The sequence below is a fragment of the Dipodomys ordii genome, unplaced genomic scaffold, assembly GCF_000151885.1.
Source record: "Dipodomys ordii isolate 6190 unplaced genomic scaffold, Dord_2.0 Scaffold30, whole genome shotgun sequence".
Classification (NCBI taxonomy): Eukaryota; Metazoa; Chordata; class Mammalia; order Rodentia; family Heteromyidae; genus Dipodomys; species Dipodomys ordii.
Genome location: NW_012267246.1, coordinates 9,382,744 through 9,400,409, shown reverse-complemented (window position 1 = coordinate 9,400,409; position 17,666 = coordinate 9,382,744). Strand labels below are relative to the sequence as shown.

Genomic DNA, 17,666 nt, shown 5'->3' with positions numbered 1-17,666 from the left:
AGATGCATTTGATTATTGGGAAAGGAATTTAAAAAAACAATGCTATGATGTAACATAAGCATTGGTACAAATTAGTTCTCACTTGGATTTTGGTGGAGACTTGATAAAATCAAGGTGCTCCACAAGCCCCATTTAATTACTAACAAGCATCAAATAGATTTCTCTGGTGTCTCAGGAGTTGTTTGGTGGTCTTGGAAATCCCCCTTAGTGGTACTTTCCTTACTAATCTAATATATATTATTAAATGGAGGGTTTGGATCCTACAGGTCTTTCAATTCCTTAGTGGCCAGGAATGACAGCTCTCAGTTATCGGGAAGATGACACCTTTGGCATCATAGCCAGCCAATGTCTCAGCCTCAGTTAAGTTGGAAGTAGAAAAGCTCTGGAAAAATGACCTAACAGAATAGACTGAGTGATCAAGAGGGGAACTCAAATACCTACCCACTTGTGTGGCTTAGAAAACACTTATTCAACCTTCTTGAGTCTAGTCACCCTTATTGTCATCTAGTTTGGTTAAAGATAATAATAAATACCTTATAGCCTGTTAGCAAATTATTCAATGAAATTATACCTAATGAGTGATCTCCATAGTGAAGACACTTAAGAAAATAATTTCATTGTCATCATCATTATCATCATCATTACTACTACTACCAACATTTTACCATCATCTCTTATTTCTGTTATATCCATAGATCACTAGTTGGGCATCTCATGTCCACTGCTCTGTCCCAATACACTGGCCACATGGTTGCAGGTGAAGTTTTCAAAGATAAGAAATTGGCAAGGATGATGTCAGATTTCTTTCTGGGAGGAAGAACTAAGTAAATGACATTTGCAAGAGTGATTAATGTCATAAATAATATATTTAAATGCATTTTTTAAAAACTAAGGGGTAAGTTTTATCTATCTTTCTAAGTTTAATTATATAAGTTTTCAGTTAAATCTAAAGGCCTATTTTAAATTGACCAACAGAAGAATATGTATTTTGGCATTATGCTTATGATTTAAAAGCACTTTGTTTTGAAATTAGTAATAGTAATAGTAGTAGTAGTAGAGTATAACACAGATAATAATGTCTTTGCTTGATAGACGAAATAGGAAGAAACTTATTACCTGAAGTCAATACATTTAGTTTGCTTACAAATTCTTATGCCTAGATATGAGTCTTTACGTAAATTTCCTCACACATAAATATCCACACACATGAGCTAATATAATATGTATTTTCAAAACATGTAAATCTTACATACCTAGTGAAAAATATTGAAGATGTATTTGCCCTAAGCACTCATGGAACATTCTTATCCCCCTGACAGAGCTCTTGAATGGGCACAGGTCTCACCCTTGTCTGAAGCTGCTTCCACTGTGCCAGCCTTTACCCATCTCCCTCCTGTCTAAATGTCTGCAGAGATTAGCATTCAAACCATGTCATTTAGTTCTTAATAACTTGCAGCCCTGTACTGTTAGCTGACTTTCAAGTAGCTTAGTCTTGCCCCTCTAAATAGATTGGGGGGGGTCTTAACAGCAGGAACAAAATCAATGTTGTTATTCCTTCTAGCTTCTCACCCTTTTCCCACAGCATGTTTAGTTGGGTCATTTTCAACCTGTGAGTCCAGAGACATGGAATTGGATGGAGTAATATGAGTGCTGGGGAAATATTTCAGAGTTCTATACCAAAGCTCAAGAGTCCATGTGAAAGTGTGTGTGTGTGTGTGTGTGTGTGTGTGTGTGTGTGTGTGTGTGTGTCCATTTGAATAGTTGAGAAGAAGAGCTTTAAGCTTTAAGTCATAGCAGGCCTGAGATGAGATTGTCATATTCAACAAACCAAAACCAAAAAGACATGTATAGAAGTAGTGGCTACTATTTTGGTAAAAAAAAAAAAGCAAAATTGGTTGAGATTATTTCATTCTTTACTCTTTTTTAGTTCAGTGTTGCTATTTGTAAAATAAGGGAACGAATTGGCATATTTTGGTGAGGTATTGAATGGAGTGGTCCTCAAAAAGACCCTGACATAGCTTTGGCTGATAGTCAAGCAATCCTGGCACGTGCTCTGGGAACCTGGGATGTGATGGGCAGTAGTGATTTTATTGTAGGTGGTTGCAGGTCTCAGATGTGGTCCTGCCACCACACCTGAGGGGTGAGGACAGAATCCAATTCTCTTTGATGGGAGGTGCAAAGACACAGGGAAGAGGCTTTGAGAGAAACAGGAATTACCACTCATCTTCCCCTTGCAAATTTGGCACTGTCATAGTTTGTCTGCCTTCTTCCCAGATTTGGGGAGTTCCTGGAAAATAACATGTTCCAAGATCGACCTCTTAGTCATTCGAAATGCAAACACAACAAAAATCATGCTAAACTTGCAAATCAACATAACCCTAATCTGGTCCCTCTCCAAATCAGTGGAGAGCTCAAGATCTCCTATGACCTACTATGTTTTCAATCCCATTTAGCCCAAATTCCAACTCATTTTTAGAAAGCTGACCATATTTTGGCTTTATCAAATCTTATCAACTAGTACTTCTTAACGTATGCATTCTAGGATATGCTAATGAGTCTATCTAGTGATCGTTCATGAACAGAACCAGAGGCAAGTATTTGTTTGTTGCCTGTGTGATACTTCCTTGGCCCTCTACCTTCATTGGAGCTGCAGTGGGGTTAGGAGAGGCCGACATTAAATTCAGGCTAGAGAAGAAGGCCAAGGAACTGAATTCTTACCATCTCTCAAAGAGCTTTCACTCGGTGTTTGCTATCAATTGCTATATAACAAATTACCCCAAATCTTAGTGGCTCAAAGCAATAAATTCTGCTTGAGTTCTCATGTTTGAGTCATTCAGGAGCAGCTTAGCTAGATGGGTAGTTGTGATCAAAAGTCTTAACAAGGTTCAATTTAGATGGCAGCCATAATCTCCAAAAGATGTGACTTAGGAGGCTCAGATGTGAAGATCAAGGTTCAAAGTTAGCCCAGGCAGAAAAGTCTATGAGATGCTTCTCTCCAATGAACCACCATAAACCCAGAACTCAAGTGGTAGAATGCCAGCCTTGGGTGTAAAAGCTAAAGGACAGTTCCCAGGCCCTGAGTTCAAGACCCAGGACTGGAATATACCATACATACACACAAAAGATTTGACTGAAGATGCACGATTTGTTTTTTAAGACCAGAACTTGCTCACATTGCTAGCAAGTTTGTTCTGGTGGCTAGTAGATATTAGTTATTCCCTCCGTAGACTTTCACACAGGATGCATGATGTCAGTAGTATGTGGCACTAATGATAGAAAGAGAAGAGAGAGGGAGGGAAAGAGAGAGACAGACAGACAGACAGAGAGAGGGAGAGAGAAGCTATTTTTTTATAAAAACACTTCATCACATGCATGATGAGAATAATTAGATTTCACTGGGTAATGACAAATTATATAATTTATAGACATATCCTAAAACCACCCTAGTTGGGTATTTGGTACATTCATCTTTAATCTGTACCATGAACATTGTGCTTATAGAAAGGATAAATGAAAGGTTTATCTTAACTATGTGACCAATAAATATTTTTTAGATAAGAACACAGGTCATGCATGTTCTTGTAGACATATCCCCCACATCCTCTTAATTCTGAACTCCGTGTCAGGAACTCTGTAACAATCCAGGTCAGACTGACTCCTTCTGATGACAGTGTCAAGGCGGGCATGTAGGACAGAATGCTGGGACTCTGCTCTCATTGGTAGCACCTCCCGGTACTCAGTCTCCCGGCAGTGGTGGTGATGATTTGCTACAATTCTCCTCTTATGACTCTTAGGTGACTGTAGGGTACAGACTATAGCCAATGGCCAGCACAATACATTTTTGTCTACTGGTATTTAGAAATTCTTGAAGGAAGAAGCTTAAAACCTTAATTAGCAGTATGTACTCAGTGCCAGATGATCTGTTAGGACATGGAAGATCCAAAATAAGTCCTTGAAGAACAAAGCGAGCTAAGCTGAGTTGTTAATTGAATTCATGGCCTTCCTGTTGTAACATAATGTCCCAGTCAGCAGAATAAATTTACAGCTATACAAGTGAAGCCCTCAACCAGGGTCCTCTGGATTCATGCTGTATCTTTCTTAAAAATTTTATTGGAAAGGTGATGTACAGAGGAGTTACCAGTTATATAAGTCAGGTAATGAGTAAATTTCTTTTTGAATAGTGTTATCTCTTCCCTTGTTTTCTCCTGTTTTTTTCCCAGTTCCCTCCCCTACAAGATATATAGTTAATCCATTTCTAACATAGGGTCTCATGAGAATCACTGCTGTATGCTGTGTCTTATTTTGTCTATAGACTCCTTTTTCTCCAAGGCTCACTTTCTGTTTTGTTTAGTATTCTGAAAGATTATGTATTTTTATAACTTCATCAAATACTGATAAAAAAAAGAGTTCCAATTTAATTTCCTTTCCAGGTTAATTTTTTAAAGCATGTGTTGCTTAGAGCTCTGCAGATTCCTATTGTGTTACCTATGTTATCTTTGTTTCATTTCTAAAATTTCCCTTCTAAACAAATATGTATCTTTATTAGGACTGGGATCCCTCATAACTTAGTTGCTCAATAACATAATGTCTTTCTGTCTTACCTCTGATTTGGGTTCTTCTTCACTGGCTCTGAATGTTTAAAGAGATATAAGAATATCAACATAAAGCAACAATAATAGCAAAAAAAAGAAAGAGGAGGGCATTTATAAGGAAGGTTGCTATATTAGGGAGATAGAATTTACTTATTGTTATTAGGTGCTAGTTACTGATCTAAGAACTAAATATAGATTATCTCAGTTATTCTCACTAGCCTCACGGATGCTATTTAGTAAATATTACTTTTTGATAAATTGTTCTCATTTTACAGATGAAGAAACCAGAATCTAGATTCCATATAGAGCTATTTAATTCCAACAACCTTCTATAGATACAGCAATGGCAGTAATTGGCAGTAATGCTCAAGAAGTCGGACCAATTCTCTAGAGCCAAACTCCAGTACAGACTTCAACAGCAGGGGGGCTACAGTATAACAGGAACTGAGAGTGAGGCTGATTGCTCACGTGTCTAAGAGCTTTCTTATTTCAGGGAGAGAGTACTAGGATGATCTTATTCATAAGACAGCTAATTCCATTCAGCCTATCACTTTCCATCTCTTTGCCTTGCTGGCTTGTGCTCCACAAGGACTATGGATGGAGAATACTCATCTTATTTATCTTGCCACTGCTCTAGACTATTGTTTTAAAGATCTAAGCCACATTCAGTGAAATTACATCTTTCTGAGAGCTTGGGTCCTTCAGTGAGCAGGTGATTGAGAATTAAATAGAAGAGAAATTTGTATTGCTTACCCTTTCTCCCATTTTGGAAAGGGTAGCCACTATGGTATCAATGAAACACCAGAGCAGGTGGTCTGCTTACGTTCAGAGGCTTTGTGGTGTATGTTCTTCTCCATGCAACAAGATATTTGAATACTTAAGCATTTGAAGGCTGATTCCTACTGGGACCTGATAAGTCCCTGGACATCCCAGGCTCTTTCGTCAGTAAGAGCTCCCTGCCTGCTTCCTCCCTTAGGTCCCAGCTTCATCCCACTAGGTGTGGTTTGCAATAGTATTTAGTAAATCAAATGTTATTGTTGCTTTCACTTTTCAAGAATAAAATTTAATAAAACATAAGAAAACTCTTAATGACTTTCTTGAAGTGCTCCAGTATTGATTAGCAAGAAGATAAGTATAGGAAATTGTATAACCATATCTATATGTCTATATAGATATCAGTATCTATCTATCTATCTATCTATCTATCTATCTATCTATCTATCTATCTATCTATCTATCTATCTATCTATCTGTATCTGTATATATACGTTTTTAAAGCAATAATGAGATTTAAACCTAAGTTCCTGGCTTGCTCAGATGACTTGATTGCTTGCCTGGCACTATACTACTTGAGCTACTCCTCCAGTTTGCTTTTTGCCTGCCTAATTTTTTGGAGATGGAATCTACCAGAGGTTTTTGCCCCTACTGATCTCAAACCAACATCCACTGAACATTAGCTTCTAAGCTTGGATTATGGGTATAAACTTGGATTATGGGTATAAGCCCCCCAGCACCCAGTATAAAAAATCATAACATTTTCACGGTAACTTCAGGAAAGGCAAGAGCTGGAATTTTTATTATTTGTTTATTTTATTTATGGCAATACTGGGATTATGAACTCAGAACCTTGCAGTTGTTAGGAAGACACTCTTACTACTGGACCACTCCTCCAACCCTGTGTTTTTGCTGTTTAAGATAGGAATCTTACTTCCTGCCCCAATTTAATATATCAATTGTTTATCAATTTTAGACACCAATTGTTTCTTAACTCAATAGAAGCCTGTGCTTGGTGATGATCTTCCTATTTTAGGCTTACCAACGCACCTAGGTTGACTGGTTGGAAATACTCAGGAGGAGGGAGCGGAGGGTACAGCTCATGGTTAAGAAGCAATCTCAGGCTTTTATTTGCTTCCATCCACGTTCCTCTCCATCTCAGCCTCCAAAGTAGATAGGATAATAGGCATTAGCCACTGGCTGTTGGCTCCAACTTTTATTTTTTTTTTAATTTTTGGTTGGTCATGGGGCTTGAACTCAGGGCCTATGTGTTGTCCTTCACCTCTTTCACTCAAGGCTAGTTAGTGCCCTACCACTTTGAGCCACATCTCTGTTTCCAGTTTTTTTCTGGTGGTTAGTTGGAGACAAGAGTCTTAAGGATTTTTCTGCTCAGGCTGACTTTGAATGGCAATCCTCAGATCTCAGCCTACTGAGTAGCTAGGATTACAGGTGTGAGCCACCAGTGTCTGGCCTATTTTTATGTCTTAAAGTTACATAGATGATATGCAGTGAATCATTTAAATTTGTTCCCAGCAATATTTTTGAAGATTTAAGATCCTCGGTAGCTTGTAAAGTGGAAATTCAGAGGAGGAATATAAAACCAAGTATGATACTATGTAGTATTACTCACAAGTATGATTTTTCCAATATAGTATCTATAGTTATTCAGATTTTACCATTCTTGGCTCATATTTTGATGCTGTCTATATTATGGCTGGGTTTCATGGTTTATGAATAATAACTGAGTAATACAGAGTATTGAGAGAGGAATTAGGTCTGAATGAAGATGTGTGTTTTTCTTTCCTCTTTAACTATTTCCAGTCATGTCTTCTCAGACATTTCTCTTTTCATTTGTAGGTACTGCATTAAGAAAGTTGAATTTATCTTCTATCCAAGAACTAGTTACAAACCACAAATATCTTTGAGACTCTGCATTGCTAGAATTGACCAGTCCCCAATTCCAGAGTTTTCAGACAGGCTATACTGGAATTTTATGTGATGTTAAAGAACTGATACAACAAAATTTATACAGGAATGTATTTTTTCAAAGCCACAACTAAAATCAGTGTCTGTATTTTTCACAGTGGTACTGAGATCTTATAATACCATTACGATTGTGAGAATGTTTTGATGTGTGTCCTAAGACATGTTCACTACTTAATAGCTTGTAAGCCTAATGTTCTATGGCTAATGTTATGAGCCTAATGTTGTGGCTCTGTAGGGTTTTTGTTTTGTTTAGAGTGTCTAGTTATGATCAAATGAGATTGAAGGGTTTCCAGCACAGAGAAAAAATAGGTGTGGTTTCAAGTCACTGATAAGAATTTAACACAGCAATTGTTTCTGAACTCCATAGCAGGAATAAGTAACAGGCAGCATGAGTTGCCCGAACTTTGGTTCAGAGGAATGATTTGAAGCAGAACCGTTTTGCCAGTACATTCCCTTGCCTCAGTATTCACCTCTTTTAGCAAGAAGTCCACACTTTCAATAGATTACCAAATAATCAGGTCCTTCAGAGCTGTTTCCAGAGAAGATGATGAGTTTCATCCTGTGAAATGTCCTGTTCTTCAAGATGATGACTCAATTCATCTGGAACAGCATTAGTTCATCAAGGTTTGTGGTTTATCCAAGGATCAAATTCCTGTAATTTTCTTTGCCATCTGATTTAATGTCTACTTAGTTTAGTGGTCAGACAGTCATAGGCTGGCACAGCACATGAATTCAATGTCAAAACCTGGAGCGAGAGCCAATTCCTAAATGTTTAATTCAAGCATTCTTAGATGGGAGATTGCCTTGCTGCTTTTCTTTCTCCTGGGGAAATAATATCTCTAGATAATGCCAAAACTTATTAAAAGAGACCAAAAATAAAACAAAACATATAAATATGCTCATGGTAAAAATCTGTGCCTCAGAAAGACTTTTAATGGAAGAGAGTAGGAAGGACTGGGTTGATTTTGAGATGAGATTGTATACATTCCTTTGCAAGACTCTCATGCTGTGTACTCAAATACAATTACAACCAGCTTATAGACAAAGGACCCGTTGGCTAGAGTTCACCAATAACCCACTTTCTTTGTGTACTCGAGAAACCTTCTAAATGCTTTCAAGTTGAATGAAAACTTGATGCTTTGCTTTTGTCTTTTTATTTGTGACTATTTTATTTGTGGCTATTTTGTAGTGACATTTTTGATGAAGAGTTGTGTCCAGTCAGTTGTAGGAAAATAATACAAGAGGAGCTGTACCTTTTACTGAAAGAGATATACAATAATACAAAGGTTCATTGCCCTGGGTTACTATAGTGGAATCAGGAAAAAAAATCTTTCCAGTATGTTTAAATATCCAGTTAAACAAGCTAAGTAGGATTTTCTTTTTATTAAAGCACTTGGGTTTTTTTTATTTATAACACATTGATGTTCTTTGTGAAGCTACAATAATTGGGCAGCTGTATTTCCCGCAGTTGACCCCAGTACACATTTCCAGGGAATTCCTGCAGGTAATTCCCCAATTAGAAAATATGATGGGGAAGGATATTTCTTGCTACCAAAGAGTTAGATTGGCTGATCATAGAATAATCCCATTGTCCCTAACTGTAATGGCTGCCTAGTGAATTGTTCTAGTAGTAAGTACTGTAAGACTTTCAGGGTAGTGAGCCTGGGGAATTTCATATGAGCTTAGTCATTAGAACTATTACATCACCTCCTCAGTGTATTGTATCAGCTCCTGGATGCTATTAATCTCAGAGATAAGAGAAGAGAAGGACCTGTAAGGGTGCAGTGAAAGGGACAAGATCTCCTCCTGTCCCCAGCTGTTAACCAGAGCTAAATGTGTGCAGAGCAGACAAGTGGGGATAGGGGCTGGAATTCAACCCCAAATTACAGAGGATATTGCAGTTTTAATTATTACGTTTAATTGTCACAAATGAAGAATCTGTTAAAGTATTTTTAAAATTTTAATTAAATTAAGTGTAGTTGTACAAAAGGGTTTCAATTCAACATAATCCACTCGTGAGCGCAATGTCTCTGGACTCACATCACCCCTTCCATCCTTCTCCCTCAGCTCCCTGACCCCATCCAACTTCTCTAGTTACCTGAATCCATTTTCAAGTATGTCTACTGAATATTATGCTAGAGATTCGTTGATATGGTCTTTCCCCCCTCATTTTTTGCCTTCAGTTTACCTTTAGCCTTTCCAGAAGACTACTTTTTGATGTAAAAATATTTAAGAAAAAGTTAGACCTCTAATGACAAGGCTTGGACAAGATCTCCGTTCCACCTGGATGGAGAGGGAGTGTTAGATACAAGTGACTATGCTGGTGAGCCAGTGAACACTCACTCACCAGAGCAAGGGCAAGGGAGAAACCAAAACCAAGCAAGAGCTTCTGGGCTCCAGGTCACGTTCAGAAGCCAGCATAAAAATCAGAATGGGGGACTGGAAATAATAGACCCAGCAAAGGAAGAAACTCCCATCTCTGAATCCTTAAGAGAAACTTTGAACAAATCAATCGGTTCTACAGTGAACAGTATTAAATACCAAAATACCCATTAAACAGATATTAAATATGATATTCGAATCACAATCCACCTCACTCTTCCAAAAAAGTACACAGATTAGTTATCATAGAAAGATGCTATTGAAGATGTCAGTGTGAATTAAATGAATCCATACCTGAGCATTTCCTCCTGGTTCTATAGAAGGTTCCAACTATTACCTACACACCTGCACAATAGAGCAGGTACCAGACGGGCTGTACCAGAGGACAGAGGAAGAGATGATTTGTGGTAAAGGAAGAGAGAGGTTAAACCTGGGTGGTAAAAGTTAGCAGCCATAAAAAATAGCAGCTTTGAAGGATAGATGAGATTCTATCTGGGATCACCAGGGCAGAGTAAAATGCTAGGCTAAGAAATACTAATGATAATAACGAGATTAGTGTTACCAGTAGTAGTTATACCATTTTGTACTGACCTTATTCTGTGTTCCTTACATGATGATAAGTGATTTGTGTACAGAGCCTTATTCTCAAAAAAAAAGTGCAATAAGTTTATGCTAAGTGGTTAAGACCAGTGCACCCCCACTGTATAATTTTGAGAAGGGAAATGGCATTTGGAAGGCTGATAATGTGGATGGAAAATGAACAGGGGAATAGCATCAGTGGTGGACTGGAGATCTGTTGGAAGACCATGGCAGTAATTCACACTAGTGGCATCCAAGATAGACATTCAGACTATGTGAGGATGCAAATGAAGGAAGGAATTGATCTTTTCTTTTTTCAACCAATACCTCCTGATTACTACTTTGTGCCAGGCATTGTGGTAGACTCTGGACTACCAATTCCTGCCTTCTTGGTACTTGATGACCACCAGAAGCTATTGGAAAGGATACATTTCCTGTCCATATAAACAAATGATTACCTAAGAGCACCGTGTGTGTGTGGGGGGGGGGCACATGCGCATCTGTCCTCCTCCTGATTTATAAGGCTCTGGGATCTGGTAAGCATTCTTCCTTTGCCTCTGAACTCTCCCTCTGATTGGCAGAGGGCACAGTGGGAGGGACAGAACAAACTCAGCTGCAAGGCAGACAGAGACAGACATCTTGGAGAGTAACACAGCTTGAGAGAGAAAAAACATTTTTTTTTCTTAAAATTCTTCTCTTCCAAGGTCAGGGTAAGGATTAGGGCAACTGACTTTGGAATGGAAGAAAAGAAGATAGGAAAATATTTTGTCACATTGCCATTCTCCAATGCCCAGGCTCTTTCCTAGTGTACCTGTATGTGCATGAGGTCACTCTAGCTCATCAGACAAACACAAATCCTGTGCAAGTCAGAATCTATTCACCCTGTTCCCATGCACTCAGAGAAATTCACATTCACATTACCCAATTTATTTTCCCAACACTCATCTCATGCCGATATTATGAAACATCCATGGAAATCAACTGAAAGGTTACATGACTTACCCAAAGGTATAGACTAGGAGTGGAGACAGGAGTTGAAGCAAGCCTTTCAACTCACTTTCCCCTCCAGATTAGGAGTCTAAAAGCACTCTTAAATCGTGTCTCTAAAGCCCCATGGAAGAAGCTGACTCCAGAGTTATTGTGTACTCTGTTAAATGCTGTCTTGAATTCATTAAATATAATGAAATCACGAAAAAATCAAGCCCTTATGGAATTAAGGTGAATTGCAAAAAAACACTACCTTAGTTGAAATCTAAAGTTAGGATTTGAGGCCAATGAAAATCAAAATTCAAATTCTCTTCTAGTATGTGAAAGGATAACAGTCAAATTTTCCTCGGTGATATAAAAACGCCTATTTTTCTTAACAAGGATGAGTGCATGTCTTGGAATACTTATTTGCTCATTGCTTATTTATTATTTTGCTGTGATGAGGGCTTGAACTTAGGGCCTGGATGCTGTCTTGCAGCTTACCCCCCGCCCCAACTCAAGACTGCTCTCCCACTTGAGCTGCATCTCCAACAGTTCCAGACTTTTACAGGTTAAATGTAGAAAAGAATCTCATAGACTTTCCTACTTGAACTAGGTTCAAACCACGATCGTCAGATCTTAGCATCTCAAGTAGCTAGGATTATGGGGGTGAGCCATTGGCACCCAGCTCACTTTTCTTCTTAAATGCATCTTTCAATGTATTTATGTCAGAGTATTAAACACTTACACTTTGAGGGGGGGGATAAAGAAAAGAAAAATAATGGTATTTCACTTCTTTTGTCTATCAACATTTTACTACATTCAGTGGTTATTTTATGACAAGGGTTTCATTTGTGCTAGGTATACATTGTTATCGTTGCTGTGTTTTAACCATTCAGTGTAATAGCTCAGGATCGAAATCCATCAAAATAGCCCAGTGGAAAAAAATATTTTAAATATGGCAGCCTTAGCTGGAGTTTAGGAAATAAATCTTTGAGTATAATAATTGACTCACTTGGGCTGTTGTGTCAGCCAAGTATTTCATTTTAGTTTGCGAAGGGCTGCTCATCATTACTAAATATATTTTTTAAAAATCCAAGCAAAAATATATTGCTTCAGTTGTGGCCTGACGTACAGTGAAGTGTTCAACTGTTAGAAAATCTGCACAGTCACCCACAGAACAGACAGGTGATTAAGCTTGGGTAGCTAATTAATAAGAAGAGAAGTAACGGCTCACTCAGGAAACTTCTACACTTCAGTGTCTGTTCTGAGGGAACCCATGTTGTAAGGGACAATAAGAGTGTTAATTCTGAACGCACACAGGGCTGTCCTACAAAGACATCAAGATTTGTAGGAAATCAACCCTCCAGCGATCCTGGCAAGCCAGACTGACCCCAGCAAATGAAAATAATCAAAAGTAATTAGAAGCGTGCTCGACTACTCCTCGGAGAGCCAAGCAGGAGAGTAAACATGCCTGAATCCTCGAGCCACTGCAAAGGCCCATGTCTGAGCTGTTAGGTGCCCTGACCTTGTCCACATAAAGATGTGATTTATGAAGTGCAGGGCACAGCAGCAGGGCTTCTGTCCTCTCCCGAAGAACCAAATTACTGAGGCGGAGATTAACATGTTTTCAATTGGGCCCATTTCCAGACCCAGGGACATTTTTTATTTACATTTTTTACCTTTAATTTCCTCTTTTCTTTTGCAACAGCACCATCCCCTATAGTTTTTCTCTTTCTCTATCTATCTTTCTATCTGTCTGTCTGTCTCTCTCTCTCAAAGAAAAGGCAGAAAGGCCAAGGCTATCAGATATGTTTTTCCAGGGCAGTGGTGATGTGTATTGTGGCTGTGGCCATTTAGAGTCTTTTTGGTTTTCAACTCTGTATTGTGAAAAAAATTTCCTGATGAAGCAGCATCAGAGATTAAAATTAAACAGAAGATTGTCTTGAGTATCATGGCTTTCTGATCTGGTCCCCTTCCCTAAATGTTATGTTTTGTGACAGCCTTTTTGATTAAGTAAGACTTAGAAATTGTGACTGGGTAGAGCATTTGGAAGAGTCGGAGGGGAGAGAAATTGGGAGAAATATTTATAGAGCAATCAGTGGGAATTCTGAGTCCTGAAGACAAACTTGCATTATTTTACTTTTTACTTATCTTTGTTTCAGTTAGGGAGGGGTACGTGTTTTGTTGTTTTTTTTTTAATGAAATCTTCTGCCATGGAAAAGGAAGCATTGATTTTCTTTTTAAACACACATAAATATCTATACACAAAGCTAATTTAATTAGCAAGCAGTTATTGTTCAGCTAAATGTCAATTTCTCAGATTATTTCATGCATCTTGTCGTGAACTGTATGAAACAGGATTTAATAGGATGTCTGTGAACAAAACTGCACTTGAGAAATGTAAAAATGCACTTGTACGATTGAAAAGCTACACACACACACACACACACACACACGTGTTAAAGCAAAACGTTAAGACTTGGAGTTCAGTATATATTTAGCCACCTTAAAAACCCAAAGCTGCAGAATTAAAGGAACTCTACTTAGGCAAAGGTTATAAAGTGCCTTCCTCTATAAACTGAAAACATAATGTCAGGGTGAATGGGAACATACTTTATTAACTTTATGATATTGAAAACTGCCAGCAAGTTGTCTTGTTTTTAAATATTGTCCTCTGCAGAGTGTTACAAGGCCGTTTGTCCGCAGGAAGCCCATTAAAAGTGGACAGTGTAGTCATTTCATCTGGCTTTGGCTGAACTGCTTTGCTTTGCTTTAATGGTGTGCTGGAATGTACCATGCCCCATAGGGTCTCCATTAGCAGAACTTTTACTTCTGGGACGACCATGAAGTTGAAGGCTAAAAAGAGGCATCAGTTTACAGTCTTAGGGGAATCACTTGAATACTGGAGCACTAACTTCTTACTGCTTTACCTAATACATTGACTTATTTTAAATAAACAGTTACACACAATACAGGCAGCGCCAGTGGCCTTATTGGAAATCTTGGAGCATTTTTTTTTCTTTTAAGATTCTGCAATCCATGCAGCTGGGAGAGGAAGGAAGGGGCCTGTGGAGGGTTTACGCCCTTTTCAAACCAGGAAGAAAACACATTAACCTCTCCCACCCTGTGTGCCTGCTATCAACCAAAGGGGATCTTTCCAACCCCCAGAAAATCTATCAGCTCGCATTCAAACCTCGTATTTTCCAATGCCTCTTTCCCCCTGGCTGGTAAACAACAATTAGCAGGGCTAGAAAGGAAAGAAATGAAATTCTAACCGAAAAAAATATTTTACAAATAGGATTCACTTTTCAAACATTTCTGATGAACCACTGTCTTCTCTGCGTTTCTCAGAGCTAGCCATTGGTGATAGATAGTTCATTCTCCCATAGCATCTCTTTCATATCTACATCCCCCCCTCTCCTGATCCAGGCTGGCAAATTAAAGCTGGTTTGAGATTGTAGTAAAACCATTATTTTTAATAGCCCATTTCAAGGGCGGCGTTAAACACTGCCTGGTCTTCATTATTGCTGAGCAGACAGCGGCTTTTGCAGATTAATTTGTAACTGGGAACGACTGTAAACAGATTTCACCAGAAATCCCAAGGAATAAAGGGAATTGGTGGTGGTGCGGGGGCCCTGGTATTTATTTACTGTTTTAGAGATCTCCTAGGGAAAAGCAAAGGAGCTGGAGAGAGCGAGCTGGGTGCCAAATCCGACCGGTCTCAGGGTCTCACCCAGTTTCAGATCTGACTGGGGAGGCATCAAGTCTGCCACTGGGGGGGAGCGGGGGTGGGGTGGGGGGAGGTTATGTTATGTTGGTCTCAGGTCTCATCCCCAAACGGGATTTTTTTTTAATTTTAATTTAAATGAGAAGAGCAGGAGGCTCCAAGTGCTAGAGGGGAACAGGCTTCTCCACACTGCAAGAATTCCACACTCTTGCCTCTAAACTTGAAGTGGGGTTCCGAAAACGTGGGGGTGCCTCTGCTTTTTCATGGTCATTATTAGATGATCTGAAGAGGAAAGCGTGTGTGTGTGTGTGTGTGTGTGTGTTGGTAACTTTTGCCCACTGGGATGAGTCCCTTTGGTCTTCTCCACAGCCTACCCAGTGGACAAAGCGACGATGACATGACAATCACGACATTAACTAGTAATGGTACTGATTAAATTCATCCAATTTCATCCGGCCAGGACTCGGGGAGGAGACGCTACAACTCCTTCTGCTGTGTTTGGAAGGGAGCCTTCCAGACTTAGAAACAGGCCCGTGTGGGGGCCGGGTGTGCGCGGGTCCTGGGCGGCAGTGCGCGGGGCGCAGGGCGCGGGGGCCCGGCTGCACCCGTCGGGTTCACCTGGGTGGCGGCAGCCGCCGGTGCCGCGCTTTATTCCAGGTCGCAGCGCCATCTACCGCCCGGCCGCCGGGCCTGCGGGCGCTGGGACCGCGCCGCCCGCCCCGCCTCCCCACCCGAACCTAATATAAGGGGGGGGGGGGACTCGGAGGCCCTTTCCATGAAATCCTAATTTAGCCAGGACCTGCCACCGATTCCACACGACCTTTGTCTCTCCACCGACGTTTCCTCCTCCTTCAAATCCGCTTTGTAAAGGGCACGGGGCAGGGGGTTGGGGGGGGTGGCGGCGGGCTGCGGGAAGAGGTGTTGGGGGGCGGTGGGGGGGGAGGCGGCCAGGCAGGGTTGGGGCGCTGAACGCTCAGACCCCCGGATCAGGCCGCACCGTCTGAAGCAATCGGTTCCCCCAGATTACTTGTATTTAATACACAATGCATCATAAAACAAATCCCTCATCCTGACAGGAAGAAAATAGAACAGCTCATAGCTCGAGCCGGTCCAATTTATGGCTAAATTAAAAAAAAAGAAAGAAAGAAAGAACGAACTCCGACCACGGGCAAGTCGAGGGGAGGCAGGAAATCAATGCTGCCTCGGCCCGAGCCTTTAAAGGTTCGCGAGCGCCCAGCTCCCGGGGACCTCGGGCCCGGCCCGGGGTGACTCACAAAGGACCGTTGCTGTCCCTCTACCTAAGCGCCACCGCGCGACCTTTCCCACCGCCCCGGCCACCGAGGATAGGCCACCGCCACGAGTCTGCCGCCGCCCCGGCCATTTCTCTTCCTTTGCTTTTGTTAACTTTTTCTTCTTCTTGCTATTCAGTCAGCATTTTGGGGGGCGGGGGCGGGGGAGGAGGGTGCAGATCGACTTCGATTTTCACGTGTGATTCACCGGGAGGAAAGGAAAGTGGGTGGCCCCCGGGGCCCGTCCCCGCTTGCACATAAAGTTTCCCTGAGCAGCTCCCTTCTTGGCCCTTCTCCTCCCCTCCGGGGCGCCCCGACTCCCCTCACTTCACTTTTCCAGTGTGGAGCTGGAGGAGACGTTGTGTTTTTCTTTCTTTGATTTTTGTGAATGGGGTTGTTGGTTGTTTTTTTTTTTTTTTTTGCCTCATTAAAAAGAACTTATTTGCAGCTAACTGGTGGCTTTCACTCAGCTCTTCCCAGCCTGCTTTGGTCACCAGCATTCCTGTTTCCAGTGTTGTCTTGATGTCAGTTAATTAAGCAGACTATACGTGTGTTGCACACAGTATGATAATCCGTAAAAGCAACAATTCTGAGGTTGGGAGTTTTGTTAATAATCGGGACGGCCAGATTGCGAAATTCCCCTTCCGGGCGTTCCTGGCGTTTGAATTAATGTACCAGAGAAAGTGGTCACCATTCAGCAGCCATTGATCTGGATTCGGATGGGTCGAATCTACCGCCCGCGTCCGCGCGGAGCCGTCCTCAGCGGACCGGGAGGACCGGGGCTGGCCGGGAAGGAGCCGCCCCTCCGCCTGCTTCCTCGCGGGGAAGCGCTGGGAGGCAAATGCTCAATTAGAGTGGATCAACTCTCACTGCGCGGGGCGGCGGCCACGGGCGTCCCCCTCCCCCGAGGCTCCTGCGTCCTGAGAATCGCTAAACCCATCTCCCCGGTCCCCCGACCCCGACACCTCGTAATCCGGGCCCTCGCCAGCGCCCCCCCCCCCAATCCCCAGAAAAACTCTTCTTCACCGACCCCATCCCTCCCATCCCCCATCTCCCTCACACACTCACAACCCGTGCTCGCTGGACAGAGAACCCGAGGATATTTCCCCGGGGAGAGGAATCCGCCCGGCGGGACCTCCCGATTGGCTGTTTACCCGGGAGCAGGCTCCACGTTTCGGGGGGTGGGGAGGTGGCGCATCCCTCTCCGGTCCGTCCCCGCACGCCTCGGGTCTGGCCGACCTTTGGGTGACCTCTCCCGCCCGAGCGGGCTGCTGTCACTTTAAACCCTGACGAAAGGGGAGCCCCTCCGGCGTCCCCGGGCCCCGGCGCTCCGCGGACCCGCGCGGGCCCCGTTAAAGAGACAGTTCA

General features: G+C 41.6%; 1 protein-coding gene across 7 annotated transcripts in view; it reads left to right on the top strand.

Moving 5' to 3' along the window:
• Mecom (MDS1 and EVI1 complex locus) overlaps positions 1–17,666 on the top strand; it is a 585,775-nt gene that overhangs the window by 502,911 nt on the left and 65,198 nt on the right. The gene's annotated exons all lie outside the window — the stretch shown is intronic.